Here is a 21360-nt window from a genome sequence, read left to right on the forward strand (position 1 = left end):
TGTCTTTAAGCAGCTGATGAATCCATACAATTTCCATGGTAGTAGTTGTCATGGCACGATATTCAGCTTCAGTCAAAGATCGAGAAACTTTTTGTTGCTTCTTACATCTCTACGAGATCAGTGAATCACCTAAGAACACACAAAAACCAGTGGTGGAGTGACGGTTATTTAGGTCACCTCCCCAATCAGAGTCAGTATAAGCAATTAATTTTAACTCAGAAGAAGATGACAAAAAAACTCCCTTATTTAAAGTACCATTTAGGTATCTTACGACTCGTAGGACGGCACTCATGTGAACAGAAGTTGGTGCATGCTGAAACTGACTTGTTGTATGAACTGCATGTGAGATATCTGGTCTGGTAATACTCAGGTACATCAATGATCCTACAAGCTGTCTGTAGGGGGTAGAATCGAAGAGGAACACAATCATCAATTTTCATTTTAGCTCCTACTATAGCAGGAGTTTCACAAACCTTATCATCAGTAATACCTGACCTGTCAATAATCTCAGATGCAAGCTTAGTTTGAGACAAAAAATACCTTCTATGAAAGTATGTTACTTCAATACCCAAAAAATAAGTTAGAAATCCCAAGTCAGACATTTCAAACATATCTTTTAAAATTGATTTTATGCTTTTAACCCCTTTAGAATCGCTTCCGGTTATAAGCATGTCATCCACATATAGAAGTAAAATAACAATCCCTGCATTGGATTTTCTAACAAACAAAGAAATATCAGTAAAATAGGATGAAAAACCATTTTCTATCATTACGGAATTAAATCTATCATATCAAGCCTTGGAGGCTTGTTTCAGACCATAAAGTGCTTTACGAAGGCGAAGCACCTTTCCTTTAGCAGACTTCATTCCAAGAGGAGCATCCATATACACTTCTTCATTTAGATCTCCGTTTAGAAATGCATTCTTAACATCCATTTGATAGATGTTTCATTTGTTGATTGAGGCAACTGTTATAAGACATCGGACAATGACCAATCGAGCTACCGGGGCAAAGGTCTCTTCATAATCAATCCCATATTTTTTACTATATCATTTTGCAACCAAACGAGCCTTGTATCTCTCGATGGTCCCATCACTCTTAGTCTTAACCTTAAATACCCATCTACACCCTATTGCTTTCTTACCTTTAGGAAGGTCTTGAAATACCCATGTCTTGGCTCTTCTCAGAGCTTCGAGTTCATTATCCATTGCGGCTACCCATTCAGGACATTTTCGTGCTTCCTCAAAGTTTCTAGGTTCTATATAAGAATGAATGGCGCTTAAATAGGCTTTATGTTTAGGTGAAAAAGACTCATATGAGATGAACCTAGAAGGGGTTTTTTTATGTCTTTCGGTCCTACGAAGGTTTTCCTCACTTCGAGGAGCAGTCCTATCATCATATCTTTCAAGGGCACTTCTGAAAGTATTTCTATCTCTATGAGTATAGGTTATGGGATCTCTATGCAGTTCCTCATTGACATGATGAAATGAAGAGGACACAGGATTGGTTTCATTATCACTTGAGTCATTCTGATTTGACTCATCATCACTAGTTTCATCACCTTAAGTTAAAAGATCAAATAGAAAAGAATAGTCTACATTCTCGTTATTAGATTCAAGTTTTTCAAAACCACTGAGATTTTCCAAAAAACTTACATTTCTGAAAACATATAGTTTATCATTTTTAATATCATAACACTGAAAACCCTTTTGAGTTTCGGAATAACCAAAAAAGGCACAAGGAATGACCTTGGGGGAGAGTTTATCATTTTTGTCAGTAAGGACAAAACATTTATATCCAAAAACCCGTAACCTGCTATAATCAGGTTCTTTTTCATACAATCGTTCAAATGTGGAAACCTTGTTCAAATTTTTTGATGGGAGTCTATTTATGAGATAGACCGATGTAAGGGCTGCCTCAGCCCAAAGTCTTTTAGGAAAATTCTGAGAGATGAGCAAGGTTCTAATTGTTTCAATGATATGCCTATGTTTTCGTTCAGTCAACCCATTTTGTTGTAGAGTTTTTGGACAAGATTTTTGATGGAGAATACCATAACTTTCAAGATAATTTTTTAATTCGTTTGAAAGATATTCGCCACCGGAGTCAGTTCTAAGAATTTTTAAACTTCTATTGAATTGATTTAAAATCATCATATGAAATGTTTTAAAAATTAAAAAAACTTCATGTTTATGTTTAAGAAAATATATCCAACAAAATCTAGTGAAATCGTCCACAAAAATAACATAGTATGAGAAACCTCCTTTAGATATCACAGGAGCTGGATCTCATACATCGAAGTGAACAATTTCAAAAGATTTTGTTGTATACATGGATCTTTGAGTAAACGGTAGACTTTTCATTTTCCCAAGAATACATTTATCACATACAAAATTCTCATTACAAAGGTACTTAATAAAAGGCAAATAAGAGATTTTAACAATGTTGGGATGCCCCAGTCTCTTATGTCATACATGAATATCTTTGTTTTGAGCAACATTACAAAATTGGTTCTTGAAAATTTAGAGAAAATCAACATAGTAGAGGTCTTCTCTCCTAGAGTCTTCCCCAATCAACTTCCCGGACTGGCGATCTTGTATCCAACATTTATTAGAAGAAAATTTTATATTGCAACTATAGTCCTAGAGTTGAGAGATCGAAAGAAGGTTTAAGTTTAGTTTTGGTATAAGACGAATTTTTGGAATAAAGAAGTCTTGTTTTTCAAAATTGCCCATTCCTTTAATTTCAAGAGGTGTTCCATCCATCGTTGAGACAAAAGATGAAAGAGAATTTTTAGAAAAATCGAAAAGAGAACAAGCACTTGGAGTCATGTGAAAAGATGCACCGGAATCTTGGAGCCAAGATATCTTACCGAGAGATGAGGAGGATGACATAGCGACTCCGAAAATGCCTCCCTTGAGAAGAAGTTGTAGAGCATTCACAATTTGTTGAAGGGAAAGAGGCACATTTGATTAAGATGGTCATTCCTCTGGTTGGGATGCCATAGCCGCAGCAAGGATTTTCTTCCATTTGGGGCAAATGGGTTTGATATGCCCAGGTTCTTTACAAAAATTTCAAGTTAATTTGCTATAGTCTCTTTTGCCATATCGATCATTTTCTCCTTGTCCTTGATTTTTGAAATGAGGAGGTTTATAAACCTTCATATTGTTCCCGGGTCAAGAAGAAGATGTAGCAAAGATGCTAGGATTATTCTTACTAATCCCCATATGGGTTTCCTCACCACTAAGCTTAGTGATTACATCTTCAATAGAGGGAGATGTGAAGGCGGATAAAAGAGAGGACCGAATTTGTTTAAATTCGGGTCTAAGTCCATTTAGAAAATTGAAGAATCGATTTTCCTCTAGTTGTTTGTGTCTTAACTCAATTGCTTCTCCGCTCCATTTTGGTTTGAGCATAGCAAGCTCATCCCAAATAGATGATAGTTTGGCAAAATATTCTCGAATAGACAAATCGTTTTATTGAAGAGTCAATGCCTTCTTTTGGAGATAATACTTGTGTGATAAGTCCCTTGAAGTATACATTTTTTCAAGGTACAACCAAGCTTCGGAGGCCTTTTTGAACTTAATGATGTTAGCGTTGATCTTGGTTTCTACAGACGAAAAAATCCAAGACAAGATCTTGAAGTTCTTCATCTCCCACTCATCATGCTTTTTTGAATAATCTTCTAGAGCTTTTTGTCTATCTTCCCCCTCAAGAATCTTAATATCCCCTTTTTCAATGATTGTAAGTTTGGGTTCGGGTTCTGGTATTGAACCTTGAACGTACCCCCAAAGGCCATTTCCTTTGATATGGGCTTCCATATTGCCGACCCAAACATGATAGTTTGAACTACTAAGTTTAAAACCAAGAGAGAAGTGGAAGTCGTTTTCACCCATTAGAGAGGGTAGAAGATAAAAAATAGCACGTACCTCAAAAGATTTTCAAGTCTTTCTTGATAAAAGAGCCTTCTAAAATATTGCCCGAAGAAGATCCACTTCAAACTCCAATAGCTTGAAGGCACGTTTTTCGAGGCACTTCAAAAATAAAGAGATGAACGATTCCCCTTCTTCAACAAGGCTCTGATACCATGTAAAAGTATCTCCAACAAGATACTAAGATCAAGACCTTAATATTTTTTATAATAAACTCAACACACATGCACAATAAGAATACTTTAGAACACTTGTACACAAAAGCACAACTCACAAAATCTCACAAATGCACAACGGCATAAAAAATATTGGAATCACTTTATTGAGCACTTGGGCTTTGACTCAAAGCCATGAGAATACAAGAGGGGGAATCCCCTATTTATAAGTAAAGGAGCCACATAGGGGGCTCCCAAGAGAGTCGTTGGGAGCCCCCAACGGTCACATATGTGACCGTTGGAGGCTCCCCAATGACTCTTTGGGGAGCCTCCCTATGTGGCACAAAATACAAAAAAAACAAAAAGAAAAAAAGGAAAAAATAAAATAAAAAGAAAGCTTACAAGCATATTCCAAAATGGAATATGCGTAAAACAAGAATTTACAGAAATACCCTTTTTGGGTGTATATATATATATATATGAGATTACAAATATCGATACATAATTTAAGAGTGATGACAATGGTGATGGTGCTAGTGGTGACGGTGGTGGTAATAATGGCAATGGTGGTAGTGGTGGTTGCAATGGTGATGATGGTAATAATGGTGGCGGTGGCGGTGGTGGTTGCAATGGTGATGATGGTAATAATGGTGGTCGTGGTGGTGGTGATGGTGGAGAAATGGTGGTGGTGATGATGGTAGTAATGGTGATGAGGGCGATGGGGATGGAATGGAAGAAAATAAGAACTTACTAAAGAAATAAGGTCTCCCCTTATTTTGAAAAAAGGGATGAAATTTATAAAATGTCACTGAAAAAAAAAGTAAATGATCCAAACACCAAAAATGCTACTTAAAATAAGCATAAATGGCAAGGTGCAGTTTATAAAGTGACCCAAACAGGGGATTCAGGTTGTGAGATGACTATGGCACAATAAAAAAAAAACTAGAAGATACAGGCTTCCAGAAGAATCACAGCCAAAAAGGCGTGAACATATATGGAAACACTAAAAGTTAGAAAAAAACCTAGTTCACCATCACTCAATGGCAAAAGTTATTATTTTTGTACAAAATCTCCTTAAATAGGCAGATGCAATGGAGTACTTGACAAGTCAAACATATACCCAACCTGAAGACTTTAATATATATCCAGCACCAACTTATCTAATCCACCTGCCTTTTGTGCATTTCATTACCTTTTTGTTTCGTGTACCATATAGAACACTTCATCATGGGTTGCCCATAATATTCTTGAAACTGGCATTTCCTTCTCTGTTCCACCATAGACCACGTATCTCCTTGCAAAATAAATCACTCATCATTGTTACTATTTCATGGGTTCACATAATGGAAGAAAACTAATGCATAGAATACTATCAGAAAATAGAAAGAGGAAGGATCAAGAAAATACATAACTGAAAATATATAACTGAAAAGGAAACAGACAACCATTTAGGGTGTGTTTGGATACACTTGAGAAGAATTATCGGGGAAAGAATTCTTATTCCATAGAACTGTAAAGAAAGATAATTCTCAATTTTAAGAATTCTCTTCTATGGATAACCCAAGCATGCTCAAAAGAATTCCATTGAGAATTCTCTTGTCCTGTTTTTGTAATGAAAGCAAAAGGAGTACAAAAGAGTGCCTCTAAGGGCTACAAGAACACATAAGAATGCACAAATACAAAGAGCCTCTTAAGGGAAAAATACAAACACCACAAGTCACTAAAGGCTACACAATATATAAAAATATATATTATTAATCACAAATATGTTTGAGAAAGCATAGCTAAACAATGGAGAAGATCCCCTTTAAATAGAGCCAAACAAGAGGAAGCAAGGCTAGGCCAACTAGCCATTGGCTTAAGTCCCAACAGCAAGAAAACTAAAAACAGTAAAAAATAATTACAAGACTGCCCCTAATGGGGGCAGTCCCTATTACATGTGTGAAATGACTAGAATGCCCCTAATGGGCATACCCTATTACATGTATATCCAAAATATATATACACATACGTGTGTGTGTGTGTGTGTGTATATATATATATTGTGTGTGTACATTAACACTCTCCCTCAAACTTAGGGTGTAAAAACTGAAAGTTTGTCAAGTAGAAAGTGAAACCGAGGTGACAGAAGCACCTTGATGTCAGTCAGCTGATATTTTGAGGTGAAGTAGGTCAAAGTGAGTCTTCTTCAAAAATTCTTCACGTATGTACTGACAATCCATTTTGATATGTTTAGTCATTTCATAAAATGTATGGTTGTCAGCTATGTATGTATGGTTCTCTGCAAATGAACCCTCATGTCCTCAAGCAACCTTATTAGTCATAGAATCTTTAATGTTGTGGTAGTCATCGTGTGGTACTCAGCTTCAGTAGATAATAACGATATTTTTTGTTGCTTTTTGCACTTCCAAGACACTAGGGAATCACAAAAAAAAACACAAAAACTAATAATTTAGCGTCTATTATTTGGATCTCCTCCCCAATCTGAGTCAGAGTAAACAATTAACTCAAGAGATAAAGAGGAAGACAATAAAACTCCTAGAAACAGATTTTTTTAAATATGTAATGATCCTCATCACAACACTCATGTGAACTATGGCAGGAGAGTGTTGAAATTGACTTGCAGTACGAACTGCATGAGTAATATCAGGTCAGGTGATAGTCAAGTACGACAACATGTCAATCATCTAACTATATGGAGTAGGATCTTCCAGAGGTGATCCATCATCTTTCATCTTGACATTGATAACTTCTAGAGTATCACCCTCTTCACATTAGTAATCTTGTAGCTATCAATAATGTCATTAGCAAACTTTGTTTTAGTTAGCAAATATCCTCAAGGAGAATAAGCTACCTCTATTCATAGGAAAAATCTAAGAAATTCAAGGTCAGTCATCTCAAAATGTTTCTTGAGAATAATTTTAATATGATTAACTCATTGTTTATCCCCACCCGTGATGATCATATCATTGACATAAAGAAGGAGAATGACTATACATGCATTAGATTTCTTAATAAACATAGCAGTGTTGGTATAACAAGTTTTAAATTCAAATGTAACCATAACAAAACTAAATCTATCATATCAAGCCTTATGTGTTTGTTTTAAACCATACAAGATTTTTTTTTTCAAATGAAATACTTTTTCGGATGGAATCTCATATCCAGGAAGTGAATCGATATAAACTTTTTCCTTTAATTCTACATTTAAAAAGGCATTCTTTACATCTATTTGGTATATGGCCTAACCCTTTACAGCAGCCATAATTAGTGTCCCAACAAAGGTCATCCTAGCTACAGGTACAAAAGTTTTGTCATAATCTATATCATAATTTTCGGAATTGCCTTTTGCTACTAATCTAGCTTCACATCTCTCTAAAGTTTCGTCACTTTTGATTTTAACTTTGTAAACCCACCTACAGCCTATGGTTTTCTTTCCTTTGATAAATCTTTTATTTTTCAGGTTTTGGATTTCTCAATTGCCTCTAATTCATTATTCATGGCTCATATCCATTCAGGGTATTTTTTGGCTTGGTTGTATGTAATTGGTACAAAATAAGACAAGATTTTAGCTACAGGAAAATGACTCATATGAAATGAATCTATCAGGAGGTCTGGAGACACTATCAGATCTTCTAAGTTCACCTAATTGTTGTCTAAGTTAGAATAATTTTCTAATGCACTAAGTTGTCTATTATTTCCAAATTTTGCACATTGCAACAAAAAAGTTTATTTTGGAAGAACTAGTTGATTCATGTATTAGAGATCTCCTTCTCTATGGCTTTCCCCAGTCTGCTTCCTTGACTGGAGCAACTGCACCCAACATTGGTTTGATGAGAAGGAGACACAACCCATGATCGACAATTTGTGATACAGAAAGTAGGTTCAATTTAAGTTTTGGAACAAATCTAATTTAATGAATAAAAAAGTTTATAATTTTTTAAAAATTTCTAATGCCTTTTATATCAAGAAAGGACCCATTGGCGATAAAAAAATATGTTTTTGTTGAAGTGTCATAATCAGAAAGTAAAAACTCATTTAGGGTCATTTGAAAGGATACGCTAAAATCTAAAAGCCAATAAACCTTACCGGGAGGAGATGATGTAAAGATTGTGGCTCCTGAAATGGAAGAAGTGCTTTTGAGGAGTGGTCGTAGGATTTAGAATCTTCATTGGTTTCACTCTTGTCATCTTGAGAAGTTCTCACGGATGCCACATTTTCTTCTGTTCTTTTGAATTTTGGGCAATAGGGCTTGATGTGCCCCGATTCTCCACAATTGTGAAATATGATCTTTTTACTCCCATCATCATTGTGAAGTTTCCCCAAATAAGGCTTAAAAAAATAAGGTGGCTTGTAAGTATTGGTGTTGGCTCCAGGTCTAGATACGACCAAAACATTATATTTAAGTTCTTTAGATTCGGACATAGATCTTAACCTAGTCACCTCCATACAAACTTCGGCCAATATCTCATGTAAGGGAAGAGATTTTTTCCTATGAATAATATTCACCCGAACTTGTTCAAATACGGGTCTAAGGCCTCTCATAAATTGAAAGAGTTGCTCCTCAAGAATTTGCTTCTTCCTTTGGAGAGCATCATTTGGAGTATCCCACATTGACGCTAATTTGGCCATTTGATCCCAAAGCCTTTTGAGAGTGCTATAATACTCTCTAATAGTCTTGTCACCTTGCTTACAATTATGAATCTGATATCTCAAGTCCCATTTGTGAGCGGTATAGTTGGCAAACCGGCGATCTGACTCAGGAATCGTCTGAGTCGGATCGGATCGCCCAATAACTGGGCCACCAATCCCAGCCCAAACCTGTTTTAGCCAGGTTCGGGCGTAGATCAGCTAGGAATCTGCTGACTCGAGCAGTGTTGAATCGGGTGATTCAAGACTGAGACATGGCTCGGTGAATCGATAACGATTCACAAAGTCATCTCGGATTTTGAACTGATTCATTTCGATACGAAATGGTTCACTCTTTAAAAGTAAATTTTTTTTTAGAAGGGTCCTCGTTCTCTCGCACCTCTTCTCGTTCTCTAATCCTAGGGTGACGGCCGACAACCACCGCTGACTGTCGGCTGCCACTGTCCATTGCACCTTTGACAGCTAGGTGCTCTCTCTCTCTCTCCGGATGCTAACCCGTCCATATTATTTAAAAAAACAGTAAAAAAAATTAACCCACGAGTCAAGGGTCGAGCGATCCGAGCCCAAGTCACGGGTTTGCCAACTATGGTGAGCGGCATCTTTTTGGGTATAAGTATTTTTTACAAACTCATATGCTTCATCTGCCCTCTCAAACTCAAATATGTTAGAGCATGGTTCTTCATGCATGCTTCTCATGAAAAGGGAGAGAACCTTAGCATGACTCACCTCCCATTCTTTATAGGTTTTTTTGTAATCCAACAAAGTCTTTTTCTTTCATTTCCCTTGAGTGTTTCGTCTTTAGGTTCTCCATCTTCTCCTATTATGGTTTTGTGAGAAAAGGTTGAGGTTCCGGAGCCAAACCATCAACATATTGCCACAAATCCTTGCCCATTAAGATTTTTTTCACCGTCATGGCCGACATGTTATAGTTGCTCCTATCGAACTTGATAAGAACGATGGTGACAACCTCTTTATTGGCCATTGAAGAGAGAAGAGAGGGGAAGAAAGATGGAAGAGAGAGGTTGATGAAAATTCCATAAATAGGCTTTCACACGAGCACTCGAGTCTTCAACACGAGCACGATCTTGAATCCACAAGATCCAAGAGCTTCAAGGCTCTGATACCATGTAATGAAAACAAAAAGAGTACAAAAGAGTACAAAAGAGTGCCTCTAAGGGCTACAAGAACACATAAGAATGCACAAAGCCTCTTATGGGCAAAATACAAACTCACAAGGAGACACAACACAATCCACTTATATATATATATATTATTGAGAAAGCATAGCTAAACAATGGGGAAGATCCCCTTTAATTAGAACCAAACAAGAGGAAGCAAGGCTAGGCCAACTAGCCCTTGGGATAGTCCCAACAGCAAGAAAACTAAAAACAATAAAAATAGAAAAGGTAAAAAACAGTTTTACAAGACTGCCCCTAATGGGCATAACCTATTACATGTTATCCTGTTAAAATGTATTGTATGTCTTTTTTGTATATATATATATATATATATATATATATATATATATATGTGTGTGTGTGTGTGTGTGTGTGTGTGTGTGTGTCTTCTAATATGTATGTAAACGAGTACTCCTTAGGGGTATTTCAGTAATTTCACCATTGTAACAGGTGTCAATCCACTAAGGACTGATGACCTCTTAGTTTTTTTTATTTTCTTTTATTTCTTTTGTCTTTTTATGTAATTAATGCTGCAGACCATAGGGTGCCAGGCCCAACAGCTAGTTGGGCCAGCCCCTTGGTACATGGAGTGCCTATTTAAAGGCACTCCTTCCCCTTATAAAATTCATGTTTGTTGTCAAGCATTTTTCAATAAACTCATTATTTTTTATGTTCTTACTCTCTTTTTAGAGTGTGTGATTAGCCCTTAGTGGCTCTTTGTATTTGGCCCATTAGTGGCTCGTGTTCTTGTGAGTGTGCACCTTTGTAGCGACATTGTGGCATTGTATTGGTGCACTTGTTGTTTCATTACAAATCTCACATATAAAATATATATACATATTGTGAAAATGTCTATGATAAGACAATACGCATACGAACACAAATAATATAGAAAAGATGTGCACGAAGGCACTCTCACAACACTTGAACAAAGTACGCAAATGCGTAAAAATAATAAACATGCACTATGGCATGTATTTCATAGAAAGAACCGGATGCTTGAGACTCTCAAGCTTTAGAAATACAAGGGGGGAATACCCCTATTTATACAAATGCAAGAAGGTGCAAAGGGGGGCTCCCAAAGGAGTCGTTGGGAGCCCCCAATGGTCACATTTGTGACTGTTGGGGGGCCCCAACGACTCTATTGGGGGACCCCCAATGCACATTAAAAAATGTGAAAAATAAAAAAAGAAAAAAAGAATTACAAAAAATAAAAAATAAAAAGAAAGTTACAACATATTCCAAAAGGGAATATGCGCAAAACAGGAAATGACAAAAATACCCTTTCGGGTAAAAGTATATAAATATATATATTTATATATAGAGAGATATATATACATATAATATATTATATGTAAATATATCTCTATGTATATAAATATATATATTTATATTTACAATAATGATAATGATTTTTAGGAGATACATTTTAACACCCCCCCTCAAACTTACGGTGTGATAACCGCAAGTTTGTCAAGAAGGAAATGAAATCTGGGCGAACATAGAGCTTTTGTGAAGAAGTCGGCAAGTTGATACTCAGATGTCACATATGGTAGATCAATGACCTTCTTCAAGTATTCTTCTCGGACATAATGACAATCCATCTCTATATGCTTTGTTCGCTCGTGAAAGGTGTGGTTTTTGGCAATGTAGATTGCACTTTTATTGTCACAGCATAGCTTTGTTGGTTCTTTGACAACTACTCTCATATCTTCCAAAAGACATTGAATCCATACAATTTCCATTGTAGTGGATGCCATGGCTCTGTATTCGGCTTCAGTGGATGACAGAGAGACCTTCTGTTGCTTTTTACATTGCCATGAAATCAAAGATTCACCTAAGAAAATACAAAAACCAGTGGTGGAGTGACGGTTACTAGGGTCATCTCCCCAATCTGAGTCAGTATAAGTAAGTAATTTTAAATCAGAAGAAGAAAATAGAAATACTCCCTTATTTATTGTGCCCTTCAAGTATCTGATGATGCGAAGAACAGCACTCATATGAACGGTTGTGGGAGCGTGCTGAAACTGACTGGCGATGTGTATAGCATGTGACAAGTCAGGTCGAGTAATACTAAGATACATTAACGAACCTACCAACTGCCTGTAAGGGGTAGGATCAGTTAAGGGAATACCATCGTCAATTTTCATTTTTGCTCCCACAACTTCAGGAGTTTCGCATACTTTGTCATCAGAAATCCCGGATCTGTCAATAATCTCACAAGCAAGTTTAGACTGAGATAGAAAATAACCACGTTGCGAATAGGCAACCTCAATTCCAAGAAAATATGTCAGAAAACCCAAATCTGACATCTCAAATTTTAAAGTCAAGACGGACTTAATACCCTTGACTCCTTGAATATCATCACCTGTGATTAACATATCATCAACATAGAGCAATAAAATTACAATCCCTGCATTAGATTTTCTAGTAAACAAAGCAGTGTCAGTATAACATGAGGAAAATCCATTTTCCAGCATTACACTGGTAAACCTATCATACCAGGCTTTGGGTGCCTGCTTTAAACCATAGAGAGCCTTACGAAGACGAAGAACTTTATCTTTAGGAATTATCATGCCTGGTGGGGCATCCATATATACTTCTTCGTTGAGATCACCATTTAAGAAGGCATTTTTAACATCCATTTGAAAAATGTTCCAATTTTTAATAGATGCAATAGTAATGAGACATCTAACCGTAACCATCCGAGCTACAGGGGCAAAGGTTTCTTCGTAATCAATTCCATACTCTTGCCCATACCCTTTAGCAACTAAGCGAGCTTTATACCTTTTTAGGGAACCATCACTCTTGGTTTTAACTTTAAAGACCCATCGACAACCTATAGTTTTCTTTCCTATAGGTAGAGATTGAAAATCCCAAGTTTCGGCCCTTTTAAGAGCATCAAGTTCACTTTGCATGGCCTCTTGCCATTCTATACATTTTTTTGCTTCTTCAAAATTTCTTGGCTCAAAATAAGAGTGAATGGCACTTAGACAAGCCCTATATCGGGGTGAAAAAGAATCAAAAGAGACAAAACGATTTGGAGGTCTTCTATTCCTTTCAGATCTTCTATGGTCAAGAGAGGTGGAAAGCTCACTATATTGATCAATAGCACTTTTAAAGGTGTCTTGGTTTCTACGAGAGTAGGTTATAGGATCACTTGGAACTCTACTTTCTGGTTCATTGGGTGAATTATGTTCACCAATGTCTCTATCATTTTCCTCATCATGGTTTAATGATACATCATCATCACTAGATATGTCATCATTACTAGACAATAAGTCGAATAAGAAAGAGTAATCAAAATTTTCTTGTTGAGAAACATTTTTTTCAAAACCACTTTCATTTTCTAAAAAAGTTACATTTCTAGAGACATATAGTTTATCATCTCGAAGGTTATAACAACGAAAACCTTTTTGAGTTTCGGAATAACCAAGAAAGGCACAAGGAATAGCCTTGGGAGAGAGTTTGTCATTCTTATCCGTAAGTATGAAACACTTACATCCAAAGACTCTTAACCTATTATAATCAGGTTCGATCTTATGTAATACCTCGAAGGGAGATATTTTACCTAATAACCTAGATGGTAAGCGATTTATCAAATAAACAGAAGCAAGAGCTGCTTCAGCCCAAAAAATTTTAGGAATATTTTGAGATATAAGGAGAGTCCTAGTGGTCTCGATAATGTGCCTATGTTTTCTTTCAGCTAACCCATTCTGTTGAGGTGTCTTAGGACAGGACCTTTGGTGAACAATACCCTGATCCTCAAGATATACTTTAAATTGATTTGAGAGATATTCTCCTCCAGAGTCACTTCTAAAAATCTTTATGTTACTGTTGAATTGGTTCTTAATCATTGAATGAAAAATTTTAAAACATGAAAACACTTCATGTTTAAACTTAAGAAAATATATCCACGAATATCTGGAAAAATCATCCACAAATATTACGTAATAAGAAAAACCTCCTTTTGAAACAACAGGTGCAGGTCCCCAAACATCCGAATGAACAATTTCGAAAGTTTTAGAAGAGAACATAGTTCTTTGCTCAAAAGGTAAACTTCGCATTTTTCCAAGAATACAGTCATTACAAGAAAATGAGCTTTTACATAGGTCTTTTGCAAAATGTAAGTATGATAACTTGGTGATATTAGGATGACCAAGTCTTTTGTGCCACACATTTATATCTTTATGTCGGGCAACATTACACAAAACTTTTGGAACTTGAAGAGATTCCATATAGAATAAATCTCCTCTTCTAAAGTCTTCCCCAATCAATTTCCCGGACTGGCGATCCTGTATTAAGCATTTTTCACAAGAGAATTTAATATCGCAGCCATGGTTCGTGAGTTGAGAAACAGAGAGGAGATTTAAGTTAAGTTTAGGTATAAATCTGATTTTTGGAATAGAAAATTCTTGAGTTTCAAAATTACCTATTCCTTTAATTTCAAGAGAGGTTCCATCAGCAGTGGAGACATAAGATGGGGAACCATTTTTCGAATAATCGGAAAATGAAAAAATGTTTGGGGACATATGAAAGGATGCATCGGAGTCCAAAAGCCAAGAGATTTTACCTGGAGAGGAAGAAGTGGATACGGCCGCACCGGAGGTAGATCCCTTGAGGAGAGGTTGAAGAGCTTCCATTATTTGACTTATAGAGAGGGTCCCACTTGAAGATGCCTCCTCCTTCTGTGGTACACCAGTGGTAACCATGGCTAGGAGCTGCTTCCACTTGGGACAAACGGGTTTGATATGCCCCGGTTCTTTACAAAAATGACAAATAGTTTTGCTATAGTCTCTTTTCCCTCTTTGTCCACCATTTTCTCCTTGATTTTGAAATTTAAAGTGAGGGGGACGATAGGTTCTTACATTGTTTTCGGGTCTTGATACGGCATTAACCTCACTATTTTCTTCAATACTACAAGGAACCGCAAGAACATTTGGTCCTTGTTTACATAAATTCATACGAGTCTCTTCACCACTTAATTTGGTGAGAACATCTTCAAGAGAAGGAGGAGAAAAGGAGGAAAGAAGACATGACCTTATTTGCTCAAATTCGGGCCTTAGCCCATTCAAAAAGTTGAAGAACCGAACTTCTTCAAGTTGCTTGTGACGAAGCTCAATTGCCTCTCCACTCCATTTTGGTTCAAGCATTGCAAGCTCATCCCAAATAGAGGAAAGATCGGCAAAGTATTCCCTAATCGTCATTTCACCTTGGGTAAGAGAAATAGCCTTCTTTTGAAGGTAATATTTATGAGAGAGATCCCTTGATGTGTACATTTTTTCAAGATAATGCCAAGCTTCCGATGCCTTTTTGAATTTAATAATGTTGGCATTGATCTTGGTCTCCACGGATGAGAAAAACCATGAAAGAATCTTGAAATTCTTCATTTCCCATTCATCGTGCTTCTTGGAGTATTCTTCAAGGGCTTTGGTTCTTTCTTCTCCCTCAAGAACCTTGATTTCGCTTCCATTTACCACGGTAATCTTGGGTTCCGGTTCCGGAATTGTACCAAGTACATATCCCCATAGGCCCTTCCCTTTTATATGAGCCTCCATATTTCTGGCCCAAACATGATACTTGGTGTAACACCCCAAAATTTCAAGCTTGCAAACCTTTCGAAAAAAAAAAAAACAGACAAGAGACTAAAAAGGAATTTCTTCATCTCAGAGATGGTTTATGAAATCAGCGGAAGACTATACTTTTATTAATTTCGAAAAGGCAAGCTGACAACTTTGAGCGCGTTAGCTAAAAGAACCAAAACGCACAACACATGCTACTTGCAAACACTTGAAAAAGCCACTTTCATTTAAGAAGTTCTCCAAATAGTACAAAATTCGGATATCCCAAAGAAAATCCGTTACAAAACCCCAAACAACAGAACGCGAGCTAAGAGCAGGAAGAAGAACGTCTTGGAGCCATCTTGCCATCGCGCCATCGCCTGTGGTGTACCTAATCATCACCTGTACCCATAGAATGGGTTAGTTTCGCGAAAAACTAGTAGGTGCACAAGAGAGACTACAAGGAACTGAATTATGTAATTTAATTCAGTAGGTTACGCAGTTTAAAGTAGATATACAGTTAAACAGGTAAGCAATGCATGCAGATAACTAGTGCAAACGCGTAAGTAGTGCAATCGAACAAGTAGTGCAAGCGAATAAGTAGTGCAAGTGAATCAGTAGTGCAAGCGAATCAGTGGTGCAAGCGAAGCAGTAGTGCAAGCGAAGCAGTAGTGCAAGCGAGTCAGTAATGCAAGCGAGTCAGTAGTGCAGCGAATCAGTAGTGCAAGCGAATCAGTAGTGCGAGCGAAGCAGTAGTGCAAGCGAAGCAGTAGTGCAAGCAAATCAGTGGTGCAAGCGAAGCAGTAGTGCAAGCGAGTCAGTAGTGCAGGCGAGTCTCACGGCCCAGCAACCAATGTGAACAGACTTTATGTTCCAATATTACTGGCCTGCGGGTACGCGCAGGCAAAACATAGAAACAACTGAGACTAGTTCGGGCGTCTATTATTCTATGTATTTTCAATAACCCGAATAGCTAGTTGAGTCCGCTCCAAAGGGGACGGCTTTAGCCGAGAGAGGATTCCCCAGAGGCTGAAAAGCAATGCCACGGATGCATCCAACTTCTGCAGAAGTGTTGAGCTAACTATTGTAGCCCCTTTCCCCTAACTCCAATGACTGGGGAAGCCGGATTATTGCCCGTAGGGTGGTTGTTAACAACCTGTCCATTGGAGTTTTTGTACCGCTTTGTCCTCTCCCTTGACAAAATAACCAGAAGCGAATGGGTGCGTTAGGGGTTGCTTAACTAACGACCCATCCTATGTTGCGATCTTCAACCCACTCGAGCATCTTGCCTGTGAAGGCGAATGTGAGGCCATTTATGTGATTACAGCATTGTGCCTTTAGCACTGTTCGAGGTCGCACGACCGTCTCATCCGATTATCGCGGTACTAGACGTATCGTGCACGACTACAAGTACTCTAGGATGAAGGGGGTATAGCTCATCAATACAAGCCTCAACAGGAGTGTTTCACAAAGATGTAAAGTTTATCTACTTTACTTTATCTTTTGAAACAGCAGTACCTTTTGCCAACATTATGCATGTGATTATCTCGAATCACATCCGCTATCAGGATATCTACATGTCTTGCATGACTCGATACCAGCCTCGATAGACGGGATACGGGTTTCTCAACAGAACACCCGCTACGAAGTTCGCTCGCTCCCGACTAAACTCTTGTCGCAAGAGGGAGAGTGGTAAATGCTCCTTGCATCCTCCACGAGGATGCCCTTAAGGCATCCGCAAAGAGCAAGAACCTGCACGTCATCTGCAATGGCAAGGCAATACCAACACATATGCAAAAGCAAGAGCCTAGGCGCAGAGCGCGACGGCAAGGTAAAGGGCAAGGATTGCGAAACCGCATCCTTGAGTGAAGTGGATACTCGTATAAATATATATATATATATTTATATATATATTTATATATATATATATATATATTCATTCAATGGTCGTTTTTAGTTTAATTGAACTTAATTCAATTTTCCAAGTCTTTCGTGCAATCTTCCCCTACCTTGGAGGGTTACCAGCTTGCTGACGTCTGCGGACGTACACGATTAACGACTCGGGTCGCGGAGCGCGAGTGGGATCCATTGTAACTGCAAATATGCGATATTAACAAGCAAACTCAGACAAAAGCAAAAGCAAGGCAAAGACTCAACTTCTCCGATACATAGGGCTGGGGCAAACCGTCCCAATTGACTCGAAAAGAAGATGGGGCAGGGTCAAATGACCCTTGCAGCCGAAAGAGGGGTGTAGTCAAATGCGAACAGATGACTCACGCTACTAGGAATTCCTCGTTGGAGACCAACAATTGTAATGATCTGTCCCCATCACGATGTAGCTTCCAAAGATTCCCCGGGCCTGTCGGCCAAGGGTATAGGCTCGCGCACAAAGGGCAGGTGGCCATCGGCCCCTGCTAGCAAACAAAAAGGCAGGGGCCATCGGCCCCTGCTAGCACAAACAAAAGGCAGGGGCCGATGGCCCCTGCTGGCAAAATAAAAAGGCAGGGGCCGATGGCCCCTGCTGACAAACAAAAAGGCAGGGGTCATCGACCCTTGCTAGCACAAACAAAAGGCAGGGGCAGATGGCCCCTGCTGGCATAATAAAAAGGGCCAAGGAGGAGGGGCTCGGCCCCTTCCCTGCCGAAACGGAGAGCAGGGAGGGGTGTTGTGCCCCTCCCCTGCTAAAAGGGGGCACAGGGAGGGGGTTTGACCCCTCCCGTGGCCACACAGAGAAGTGAGGGAGAGAGAGAGAAAAGACGGAGAGGGAAAAGAGGGAGAAAGAGGAAACGATGGCGTACCAGGGGGTTTTCGGAGGAAGCTCGCCGAAAAGGAGCTCGCCGGAAGGAAAGGGGGGGTCGCCGATGTCGGTGGCGGCGGCTGTCGGGGGTCGCCGGCGTCGGTGACCGTGGACGAGCGAGAGAGAGAAACGGAGAGACAGAGGGCGAGTGGCGGTGAGGGGGGTTTCGTGACCCTCCTCCCGCCTGCCTCGCTGTCTTTTAATGACAGCGAGGGGCGGTTGTAATGAAGTGCCAAATGAAAAGGGGCAAAGTCTTCAAGCGAAAGCACGGAAGCACATGATAGAATTTGATCTTATACACTTTTTCACCCCCCCTCAAGTTGAGCATGGTTGTGAACCATGCACAACTTGCCTTTGAGCGTCCAAAAACGATCCTTTGTTAATCCTTTCGTAAATAGGTCCGCAACTTGTTGTTCAGTATGGACGAACTCAGGCTCAATCTCTTTTTCTTCAACTTTCTGTCTCACAAAGTGTTGGTCAATCTCAATGTGTTTAGCACGACTGTGATGTACTGAATTGAATGACATGTTAATAGCACTTTGGTTGTCACATAGCAAGGTAGTGTGGGAGATCTTTTCTCCTACTTCAGTCAGTAGATGTCTCATCCATGTGACTTCGGCAGTGGCAGCAGCCATAGATCTGTATTCAACCTCAGTACTTGATCTAGCGATAGCTTTTTGTTTTCTACTGCTCCAAGAGACTAAATTTCTTCCAATGAAGACACAATATCCTGATGTGGATCTTCGTTCATCAGGATCCCCAGCCCAGTCTGCATCACAATATACAGTGAGTTCATGCTCATCTTTTCTATATGACTGTGGTGAGTATGTCAAACCATCCCCAATAGTCCCTTTCAGATATCTAAGGATCCTCTTGACAGCTTCCATATGTCCAGTACGTGGCGCATGCATAAATTGAGATACTTGATTAACTGAATAAACAATATCTGGTCTAGTGAAGGTCAGATACTGTAACATTCCTATTATGCTTCGATACCTGGTGGGATCATCACACAAATCTCCATCATGAGCACTAAGTTTTTGATGCAGCACACTCGGAGTTCTCAGAGGTTTGCAGTCTTTCATACCTGCCTTGCGAAGAACATCTACGGTGTACTTGTGCTGTGTGAGTGTCAAGCCATGAGTTTGATTATCAACTTCTACACCAAGAAAATAGCGTAGAGTTCCAAGATCTTTCATTTTGAACCTCTGACCTAGTAAGTTTTTCAGTTCTTGGATGTGAACCACAGAGTTTCCTGTGATAACAATATCATCAACATAAATTAATAACAGAGTGGTCACAGTCTAGCTTCTAAAAAAGAACAATGAGTGGTCCAGCATAGAACGCAAAAAACCATGTTTCTGAATCTCTAGTGAGAAGCTATCAAACCAAGAGCGAGATGCTTGTTTCAAACCATAGATAGCTCTCTTTAACCTGCACACATGGGTTTTACAATTTTGTTCTTGATATCCAGGGGGTTGCTCCATATACACTTCCTCCTTCAAGTCCCCATGCAAGAAGGCATTCTTTACATCAAGCTGGCTCAACTTCCACCCATGTTCAACAGCCAGAGAGATAATAATCCGAATTGTTTTCATTCTTACAATCGGACTAAAAGTCTCATCATAGTCTTGCCCTGCTTCTTGAGTGAATCCTTTTGCTATGAGCCTTGCCTTGTATCGCTCAATAGTTCCATCTGGCTTGTACTTTATCTTGTAGACCCATTTGCATCCAACAACATTTTTGTCAGGCGGTCTGGGAACAACTTCCCAAGTTCCACATTCATGCAAAGCTTGCATTTCATCATTCATAGCTTCTACCCACTTGATAGAGGTGGCTGCCTGGTAGTACATAGTGGGTTCATCTTCTTTATTGAGAGCAGTTAAAAACAGCTGAAGATCCAAGGAGAAGTTGTTATAGCTGACCCACCTGTCAATGGGGTGTCGTATGCGGCTTGATTTTCTAATCTCAGGAGTGTGAGAAGGAGTCAGATTGTTGACTGAAGCATGATCTGAATGGCTTGATGTCATCGGTCTGTGTCTGGAATAAACAATGCCTTTATATCTACCAGGTATTTTTTCTAAATTCTGTGACCCCGACGTCTCAGTGTTTTCAGACATCTCTTCTTCTTGTTGCACGCAATCTGGTGAACATGCTTCGCTGGCGCTAGCAAAAAGTTCTGAACTCAACCAAGGATAGTAAACTTCAGTTGGTATATTGGTTGCATCAGCTTTGTCATCGAAATTTTGCTCATCGAAGACAACATTTCTTGAGATTCTGATGCGTTTTTTGGTGGGATCATAGCACCTATATCCTTTGTAGTCATCTGCGTATCCCACAAACCTACACTTTTGGGCCTTGTCTTGAAACTTGTTTCTCAGGGACCGATCAACATGCACATAGCAAACACATCCAAAAACACGTAAATCATGATAACTAGGATGAGTTCCAAAGAGACAGTGATAAGGAGACTTGTTTTCCAGAATGACCATTGGCAATCTATTTATCACATGCACGGCAGAATGAAAAGCTTTTGTCCATAGGTTGGTGGGAAGATTGCTGTCATGAAGCATACTCATGGCACTTTCAACGATATGTCTATGTTTTCGTTCAGCAATCCCATTTTGTTGAGGAGTGTGAGGGCAGGACACCCTTCTTCCTATTCCGTTATCTCAAAGAAAATAAATAAAATCATGGGATGAAAATTCCCCACCTCCATCACATTGGAAAAACTGAATGGACTCAGAAAATTGGTTTTTGACCAAGGAAAAGAAGTTTTGAAACAAAGAGAAGACTTCTGACTTATTTTTTATGAAATATATCCAAGTGTATCGAGAATAGCTATCAACAAAGATTAGATAATATCTGCTTCCAGATCCAGAGACAATTGGGGCGGGTCCCCACACATCAGAACAAATGATCTTAAAAGGTTTTGAAGCTCTCTTATTAATTGAATTGAAAGGCAATACATGACTCTTGCACAAAAGGCAACTGGAACATTTATGACTACTCTCATCCCCTTTAAGACTTTCTTTTGGAATGAGATTATTAGAAACAAGTTTCTCAATAAAATGACTCCCACAATGTCCT

Source organism: Nuphar pumila, chromosome 1, assembly GCF_984573655.1.
Source record: "Nuphar pumila chromosome 1, dmNupPumi1.hap1.1, whole genome shotgun sequence".
NCBI lineage: Eukaryota > Viridiplantae > Streptophyta > Magnoliopsida > Nymphaeales > Nymphaeaceae > Nuphar > Nuphar pumila.